Source organism: Neopelma chrysocephalum, unplaced genomic scaffold (genome assembly GCF_003984885.1).
Source record: "Neopelma chrysocephalum unplaced genomic scaffold, ASM398488v2 Primary Assembly neopelma1_143, whole genome shotgun sequence".
NCBI classification, from domain to species: Eukaryota; Metazoa; Chordata; class Aves; order Passeriformes; family Pipridae; genus Neopelma; species Neopelma chrysocephalum.
This window is the reverse complement of record NW_020897805.1, coordinates 6,949,274-6,959,744: the sequence shown is the minus strand read 5'-3', so window position 1 is coordinate 6,959,744 and position 10,471 is coordinate 6,949,274.

Here is a 10,471-nt window from a genome sequence, read left to right as displayed (position 1 = left end):
AAACTCTGTCCTAAGTTGAACTGTATATATCACTCATTTTTTGGTATAGTGACTAAGTCAAAAGGAGATTGAAAAAAGGAGATAAACTTAAGGAAAAACAATTTATATGAAGTTTAGTTATCTTTTTTGCCAGCAAAATGAAAACTTGGGAACAAAAATACCTTCAAGAAATTAACTAAGCACAGCTTACTCTACTTTAGGGCAGATTAATTTTTAACTTCTGTAAAATTTTAGTTTTCAAGGGTTTTTCTCTTGAAATGAGCTAATATGTAATGCGAAAATGTTCATTGAAAAATCAGCTTTGATTTTTTTTTCCAACACTTTCTCAATTTTTTTTTAAATTCTGGAATATTTTTCAAAGGGACTTATTAACAAATACTGATTTTGAGACAGTGTCAGTCCACTGAAATATTTTTTCCTAACCTTGATACTTCTCTTTAAAGCTAAACTAATTCTTATGCAGAAAATGTGGTAACTGTATTCTCTACTCTGACAAAACTCACTCCTTATAACATCACTATCTATTTTGTCTTCTAGTATTTTGGTCCATGAGCAGCTTTATGCTTGTTTAAATAGTTTTGCAGCACAAAGTTGAATATTATTTCCTATTTCACTGCATTTCAGAAAAATATGCACAGCTTTACATTTTTAGAGTAGATCTGGAAACTATCTTAAAGGACTTTGAAGACCATTTCCAGGGCATTTGATTATCTACGTAAAGAATAAAGATCCAAATGAGCTTTGCTAACACACGCTACAAATCTGTCATCAGAGGCTTCTAGTTTGGCATTGTAGATAACCAGAAAATCCAATATGTTTCGAGAAAGACTCTTCAAAGAGAGTTAAGTTGTTGTTTCCCTCACTTATAATAAGTAATTTAGTGCTGGGGGAAAGTGCCAGCTGAAGACACAGTAGACAAGTACGGGGCAGCTTTGGTGCAGCAACCTCTGCAGCTTCTCTGCAGGCACTCCAGGAATGGGCTGGGGTTCAGGGAACTCACCTGCGCCTGAAGGAAGGAAGGGAACCTTCCAGCCTGGCATCCCTCTTGGCTTTTGCCACGGGTCTGTCACACTGGGTTACTATGTTTCATATTATTATCCATTTTTTCCTAGGTTCTGAAATCCTGATAGTATGTGAGGCCTGGAGACACTTCTGAAAAATAGATATTGCCCTGACACAAATTCCCAATGTCATTTAGTCCCTTGAAATGAGTTTTGCACTCCTTTTAACAACAAATTATTAAGTAAATAAATAAATAAATAAATGAATAAATGTTGAGGATAGAAAAACTTCCCAACAACAGTTTACAAAGATTTATGGTATAAGTTAAGGTGCTCGAGTCCTTGACCTCCAGTTTAGTTGCTGTATTATTTATATTGCTGAATTACCAATGTTTACCACTATCTGTATTGAAATGACATCACATTCCTTTTCCTGATACAAATTAGATTTAAGTCAAAGCTTTTACCTTCAAACCATTCTGGAAAGTCCGAGGATGTATTGATTTCAATAAGACAGGGCATCAGTTTTTTACCTCTTCCAGACTGTTACTTAGAGAAATACCTCTAGTAGGAATTGTCTGACTTTAAAATTTAGATTGTGATCAAAATAAGCAATAGAAGATACTAGATCCTTTCAGTTTATGAAACAGATAAAAATCTCTTTGACTCCTGACATTTCTGTTTTCAAAACACGACACAAACTCAGCTAACCTCTCTAAGCAGCTATTTTACACCAGTGGCGTCACAGCCATCTGTTTCTAGTGTCAACAGTGTATCAGGGTTGGAATCCAGATTCCATCCTGAACAGGGAGATGAGGTCTTTGAACAAACACCATCATCCAAAATATGTCCCACATCTGAGCAATAAAAGCAGGGAAGAAAAAATGGTGAGCACTGAAAATGGGCCATTCCTCCAGCTGACATGATTCACTGTTTTGTCTTGAATATATTCCTCACATCTGACATTGTCTTTGGAATAGCCTTGAATTTCAATGGCTACAAGATATAAATGGCCTGTACACATTCTGTTTACAGTCTAGCAAATTGCCATGGTTATATTAAGATTAGGAAGTACAGAAAAAGTGGAGAGAAAAAAATATATCAGAGAAAGTTAACACATGGTCATGGAAAAAATGATGCTTGATCAAAGAAAGGGAGGTTCATGAACAATAAGAAAGGAGTTGTTTCATTTCAGTAGTTACAGGGGCTGAACCTGCCACATGTACAGATCTCAGTACACAGAATAAGCACTGTTATACTTTATAATCAAGAACCACTGTGCACATTACAGCCCCAGTGTGAGCATAATTAGAAATGTACAGAGGACAAAATGGCAGTTTCGCTGAAAAAATGAGATTGAAAAATCCATGTTCATTCAAACTCTAAGTGAAGACTTAAGTCTTAAGAATTCTTAAAGCAATAAAAAACCCCTGTGTTTACATGGGACCGTTAATACCTAATAGCAAAATTAATTATAATTAAATGTAAAAATACATTTCAAAATGTTAAAATAAAGTAGAGCATTTTGATGCTGTTTGAGTATTCAGTATTCATCCTAAAAAAAGTTTAGCAAAATCAACTTAAGGATTTTTTTGAATTTTTTTTTGTATTGATGGTTGAATATTGCCCTGTCCAAGTTTCAGCAAATAGTTCTGCTGCAGGGTTACAATTGTTAATCTCAAACTCAATGAAATTATTTTGTCATACGCTATTCTCTTTTAATGGTTTTCAACAAAAAGAACACCTGTAAGTCAATTGATTACTGTAAGTGTGGTAAAAAAGAGCAAACTGATTCTAAATAATCTGAAAAAGTAAAAAAAAGAAAACTGAGACATAAGTGTTTATTTCCCTGAGTCTGCCACACTTTAATTGATGAATATACAAATGCAAAATAAAACTGTTCTTCACCAAACCCAGGGGCATAATATTTGGATTAGAATGACCCAACAATCATAAGCACCATGAGTTTAGTTTCCACGCAGTCAATTCCTTCTATTATTTTTATGGCAAAGGAAGAGGAGAAAACAGAGCAGTTTTTAATTCTTGAATATAGAACTTATGTTATCATCCAGGTTTCTGTGCTAACATGAGCCTTGGGTGCATTAGAATATATTAAGAATTTATCAATAACATGGATTGCTGAAGGGAAAAAACAAACAAACAAACAAAAAAAAGCAACGAAACAACCATCAAAACCCCACCAAAAAAACCAACCAACCAAACAAACAAAAAGAACCCCAACAAACCAAAAAACCACATGCATGGAAAAATATAATTAAGAGTAGCATAAAAGTTATTACCAAGTCTTTTCATCCTTGATATACTAATAAACAATATTTTTTTCCTACAGAGCTATTTAACTGTCTACTGAGTCCACAAATTAAACTGTAAGTTTGGGTCTTCTAAGATTGTTAAATCAAAAAGGCATACACATAAAAAGACTTCTATCCGTGACTCCTCCTTGGTCAAACAACTTTAGGAGACATTTTCTCTGTGCTGTCAGCTAGATAAAAGAATTGATCTATCCTGACATAAATCTACATATGTCTTTCTAAATTATTGGTAGATCCAAAGCAAACTAAGCAAACACTTAGTAAGGCTCCTGATGCAAAGTGTAATCCTCTTAACTGTGGAATTGCCAGGGCAATACTCAGTATCAGTGCAGGCTGGGGGATGAACAGATTGAGAGCAAATTGGCCAGAAGGACTTGGGAGTGCTGGTTGGATGGAAAAGCTGGACATGATCCGGCCATGTGCACTTGCAGCCCAGGAAGGCAGTTGTATCCTGGGCTGCATCAAAAGTGCCGTGAACCGCAGGTTGAGGGAAGGAATTCTGCTCCTCTCCTCTGCTCTTGTGAGACCCCACCTGGAGCACTGCATCCAGCTCTGGGGCACTCAGTATAGGAAGGACATGGACCTCTTGGAGCAGGTCCAGAGGAGGGCCACAAAAAATGATCAGAGAGATGAAACCCCTCTCATATGAAAAAAGCCTGTTCAGTCAGGAGAGGGCCCTGGGGACTTTAAGGGAGCTTATAAAAAAGGTATGGACAAAATATTTCAGCAGGGTCTGTTGCAATAGGACAATGGGTAATGGTTTTAATCTAAAAGAGGGTCAATTTAGACCAGATAAGGAAGAAATTTTTGAAGATGAGTGCGGTGAAACACTGGGAACAGGTTGTCCAGAGAGGTGGCAGATGCCCCATCCCTGGAAAATTCAAGGTCAGGCTGGACAGGGCTGAGCAACCTAGTCTAGTTGAAGATGTCCCTGCACACTGCAGGATGTTCGGACTAAATGACCTCAAAAGGTCCCTTCCAACCCAAACTATTCTATGATTCTATGACTGTGGGAATTCTGAACAGGAGTTCAAGACATACAGAATGCAATACTGGATTGCAGGTGCACACATACTACTGAAAACTCTGTAATATCCCCTTGGACTGTGCAATGCTTAAAAAAAGATTTTCTCAGCTATCTGTGCCCTGCTTTAATTATTGTTCACACTATTTACTTTTCATAATTTCTGTGAAGATATTTCTGATTCACTTTAGAACATGGAGAGTTCTGCGTCTGCAATAACTAACTTGCATTGACCACATTTTTTTAAAAGAAGAAAATTCAACAAACATATCTTTGTCAGTGTTTGTTCCTGTGACAAAGGATAAGTTCTTCCTACATCAATTGCAATTGCAGTATGAGAGTTGCAATTGTGTTTCAAGCTATGCCTTTTGCATTACCATTTTCAGATGTATTATCTACATTGCCTTTTAATATCTGCTGTAACTCTTGCTGCTATCACTCTGTGAACTCCAGTGGACTTATGTGCTAAACATAAGCTAGTTTGCAGGGAGAAAGACTTTATAATGAGCCCAGTGTTGGGCAGTGATGCACAGAGACCCACTGCATCAAATTTTCTGGAAGTTGATGATGAGGGCCTTTAGCTGGGTTGGATTTGCTGTATGTTAAAAAAAAAATCAAAATAATAAAGACTGTTCTTTTCCTCCTGGATCTTGTTATGTAATTTATACTAAGATAAAAATCAGAAGTTGAACCAAACAGCTCACATGTACGTGTATACAGATTTACAATAGAAAAAGGTAAAGGACATACTGTAAAAACCATTTTACAGAGTAAGAAAGAGGTACAAAGATATCAGCAGCTTTACCTAAGGCAAACCAAGAAATACGCAGCAATTTTAGTGACTGAAAAATACCTTGGAAGCCTCCAGAAGCTAGAAAGTTATCATTCCTGCTAAAATGTGTGAATCTTCTTTGGTACCATAATCAAGTCCCTATCAGTGATATGCTCACCACTGCAAAATGCCAACCACAATGGAGAGGAAAAAGGAATTACCTTGTAGCAAGGTTTATTATTCCCTCTTCTGACAGGACTGGAGAGAGCAGTTTTCTTTAATATCAAGGTGCTTCAATTACTTTTGAAGCACAAATACATTCCTCTTATTTTCTGTTTCTTTGGCTATGAAGAGAAGATCACTGTCCTGGATTGTAGAGACCATGACCATGTTTTGCTCTCCACATGAATTTGGAGCCTGTGTATTTAAAGGCACAATATTTCAGTCTTCAACTAAAACCCTTCAAATTACTTTCATCAAGTCCTGTAATATTTTTAGCTATAATATTGTCATGAGTGTTGAATGTACTTAGCCTTGTGCTAAACATGAGAAGTTGGTTCAGTCCTGTGGGCTACTGACACTGCAAATAACACCTAAACTCTCCTCTAGGTAATGCAGTAAAGGCTTGGAGGTAAAATGAATAAAACACAGAAATGTAATCTCTGTTCACCTGTATTTATCCTTTAAAGTGTTCACTGCAGATAAGCTTGGAGGAAAACAATGTTTTCATGAGTTTTACTTGCTCCTTTCTATTCACCATTTAAATTTAAAAATAAACAAACTTGTAAAACAAAGGGGTAAAGTTAACTTAACCAAGCATTTAAATACCCTTGTCTGCCTTTGTTAAGCAAAAGGTGATTTACCAAGAGGTGAAAAAAGACTTTGATATCACCATAACACACATATGTTTAAATACATATATTTATGTTTACATAAATACATATGTTTAAATAGGTAACATTCAATTTTGAAGCCTTTACCAAATATAGCTATAAAGCAGACACAGTAAAGATAAATAGAACAGAAAGCAAATGTCCTTTCCAGTAGAAAATACAGGGTTATTAATTTATATAAGCCACAGAATGTAGTATAACTCATCAGCAGCTTATTATGTGAGCATAATGCAACACTTGAAGTGCCTCAACACAATGTAAAATATAAATGAATATAAAGACCAAATTGGGAAGTATGTTGCATAACAGTTAGTATAAAAGTTATAAGAGGAGCTATGTATATTTATCTATTATCAAGGACACACAAAACCACTTTGATCTATCCTTGATTTTTCAATATGGTTCTGTTCTGTTAAGGGCAGAAAGATGAACTGTGCCAACAGACAGACAAGCATGGCCAAGTACATGACAAAGCTATGGCAGGGTAAAAATATCCAAAGCATTCACATTTGTCTTTTAAGATCTGAATTGATATTTTTCAACACCAATATTTCCATCCACCCACAGCTGAAAACTAACTCAAAGCTTTCAAAACACTTACCGTCAATATTTCTTTTCAACTGAATAGTATGAGAGTGCTCCCATGGTCAACCTTTGACAAATGGTCTGAATAACACTTGCAAAGGCTTGAATGTAAATGTAAATAGCATGAGTAAATCAAATTACACAAAACTATCTGGGAGGCTTACGTTAAAGTGAAAGAGAACCATCAGAGGGATTAAATAACAACTGAGAAATTACAGAGACTTCTGAAACAAAGAGTTGAGCTCAAAAAGAATTATTGAAGCAAGAACATTTGTAAGAGAGAGGAGACCTCGAGGTTGACACAGAAGTGGTCAAAACCTGTTTTGATGCTGCTGCAAGTTGTCACACAAGCAGCACATCCTCTGTCAAAGCCTGACAGAGCATCTTCATCATCAGACACGATGAGCAGTCACACTCCCATGAGGAGAGTGAGACCTTGGGGTGCACAAAGTAGGCACCCAAACCCAGAGTGGGTATACATCACTGGGGGAGGGTGGGGAGCTTGTAGGGGTGGTCTGAGCCCATCACTCAGGGGGTTGGATTAATGACATAGGGTGTCTAGAAATTTGTGGGCATTTGTTACCACTTTGAAAGCATCCAGTTTTGTGGCTTATTGGATATTGATCCTTAATGTATAGTTCACTGATTGTTAATTACATGTTGTAAAGTATCCAGTTAAGTGCTTTGAACCTGATTTGGTTTAAACTGCGTTCTGACCTCTGTGAAGCATAGTTTCATACCCCCTCAATATTTTATTCTTTTTCTCCTTAAGATATCAGCTGCACAAAAATTTATATACATGAACTATTAAGAGTAAAAAAAAAAAAAGTAAAAAAAAATTCGACTTGAAAGTTTTCAGCTGATGGTAGAGGCACTTTTGTGTCTATTGTTCAAAACACTTCTAGAGAAAGTTAATAACATTAGCAAGGAAATCTCCCTGTCCAACCATCCAGCAATTGCTCTGGCATTCACACTCCCACCACCTTAGTGAAGACTGAGGTCCCTTCACAGCTACACCCCCCACACTCACACAGTCAGACCAGATTTCTTTACCAGCTTCACCCCAGGTATCCCAAAGCAGAGTCTCAGACATTCAGATCCTTCAAATAATTTAATCTCAATGCAATAACTAAATAGCAAAATAACATCTCAAGCTGGTGCCTCCGAGGAGAGACTCTGAACAAAGGAAACCCTGGGCTTTTATCCTCTCTCAGTCCAAACACTGGACACTCTGGGGGTCCTTGGCTCCTGCCTTGTCCCTCAGTGTCCCTCACTTGGCTGGACCACAGGTGGCCAGGCCCTTTGCTGTGCAGAGTCTGCAGTTCGCAGCCTCTTGTCTGGGCTCCCACCTGGAACTCAACCTCCAGCTGTACCCCGAGCTACCTGCACTGAATGTATTCCTCAACAAGTAGTAACTCTATTTGCAGTGGACAGTTCAGAGCATTTGTGTGGATAATACTCCAGGTTCATGAATGGGACTTAGTTCTGGTGGCACATTACATAATCTTTCCAAGAAAAATTTACCCTTGTTTAATTTTAGGGATTTCCATGACCTAATTTAACTGTCTTCATTTCAGTTTCTGCACCACTGAGAAAGATGCAGTAAAACTTGCTTATCTGCAGCACAAAAGTCAGTACCCTTCAGCTGTCTTCTTTAATCCAAACCAGCATATTCATTTCCTGGTTTCCTCATTTAGTGACTGAGTTGATTAATTAGTTCACAGAAATTGTTAAAACTAGTCAAGAGAGAAGAGTGATGGGAACAATCCAGGGCTCTGATTCATGACTAGGGTTGGCTTGCATTGAGGTAGCAACCGTGCAATCCCCTCCAGCTGACTACAGGGAAAGTGCAGCGATTTGCGTAGCAGCTACTGAATAACCACAAATTACAGCCTGATATATTACAAAAAACCAAGGGGCAGTTTTGGTTTACCTCAATATACTGTGCTCTGAGACTAATAATTCAGATTTTTCTTGTTGATCCAACCCAACAGCTCAGTACATTCTGCTCCTGGGACAGAGGGTGAGCAGGGGGGTAGGAGTTTCTACTTGATCTGTTATGCAACTTGTACTAGCAACAACAATTTAAATGCATGAAAATTCCAAATATTTATAGAGCTGATTAAAATTACAATAAAAAGATTACTAAAATGATGAGATTTATAAATTCAGCTATAATTTAGATTTTTCCAGTGTGAAGTGCTACCAAAATAAGATATTTCACTTTGCAACACCAGTTTTCTACAACATTGCTTTACCTGTTATTTCATAACTATAATGTATGTAAGATAACATAAGAAATGTAATTGATTTCTAGTTTTCTTCAGATTATTTATTCACCACTCCCAGATTTGTCATATGCAGGACCTTGTTTTTATACACTACATATCTAAAATTTCTTGATTCAGATAATTATTTTAGTTGCAGTTATGCACTACTATAAGACATACTACTAATAAAATAGTGTATTTTCAAAGCTGAAAATTATTTCATATATGCCAGGTTGTCAGTTACAAGTGCTTCTCATACCACATCTTTTCATACCATTCTCATGAAATTAAGATGGGATTTACTATTTGAATTTTCCCACACATTCAGAAGCCTATTACTTTAACCTACAATTACAACACAAAATATCACATTTGATTATTGCTGAAGACAGAACAAGCCTTAATTATAACAGATCTGGTAAATCTGGTGTGTTAATGAATTGTGTCTCACACTGCTGAAGCTTTCACACAATTGGCAGTGATGAAGGCCAAGACAGATCACATGGACATCCCTCATGCCTGCTTTCTTTAAACAAAGCAGAGGAAGGGCCTGGAAACCTAAATACTGATGTGCTAATTATTCATTGTCACAGTTATTAGTGGGGTCCTGTTTACTGATACCATTCTAACAGAAGAGCTCTTGGAAGGTAGTTAATATAAAATTAATAGAACAGGTATTGTGAAGCTAAGGGAGTTTAGAAGTGCATGGCACAGATGAAAATGGTGAAATGTAGAATAGATCTGTGTAACAGCACCTGCAAATCACCATCCACAATATTTATTCTCGCATCTCTTTCTCACATGCTTTTCAGAAAAAACATTGTGAATCCCTCAGTTTGAGAGCTACATCAACAGTATATCAAAGGGTTAAATAACATGCATTATTCATGGCCAAATCCAGCCAAGGAAGTTTTGAAAACAGAGGCCAAAATTTCCTTTTTATTCTGGATCTAGCACAACCTAGTGTTGTTCTTCAACATAATTTTTTGACAGAGAAAGTGACAGGTGCTCTTTAGAGGTTTATAGCCCCATTTTGCAGATCCCACTTCTGAGTTCTTCATATTCAGGCAGAACCTAATTTTAGATCTAAAACATATGATATCTAAAAGCAGACACAGTGAGTTTGAAACACAACTGGTCCTCATTCTAATCCATTCTATGTATTGCAGTTTATGTCATAACTCAGAATTATCAACTACAGTTGCTCCTTCACCATTCAAACCAAAAAGAGAAAGCAATGCACATTATGCATCTGAAAACTCAGCCTTTTCCAGAATCTAGTACCTTAGCTGAAGAAAATTATGAATCAGGCGAAAAACTGTACTACATTAAAATATCATAAAGTAATATAAAAATAAGTTTGAATGAAAAGAGCACTTCCATTAGACTGATTATGATTAGCTTTGCAAAGCAGAATAATCTGCAGTGGAAAATTAGAAGGAAGGAAATTAATACCTCATCACACTCATTTCCTAAAGTTAATATCAAAGCCACTCAATAAAAACAGATTTTGAAATAGTATGTAAATACCACAGAAAGAGGTAAGTCTATTTGCAATTCAGTCTTCAGTTCTTTGGCAAAGTATGTCTCAGA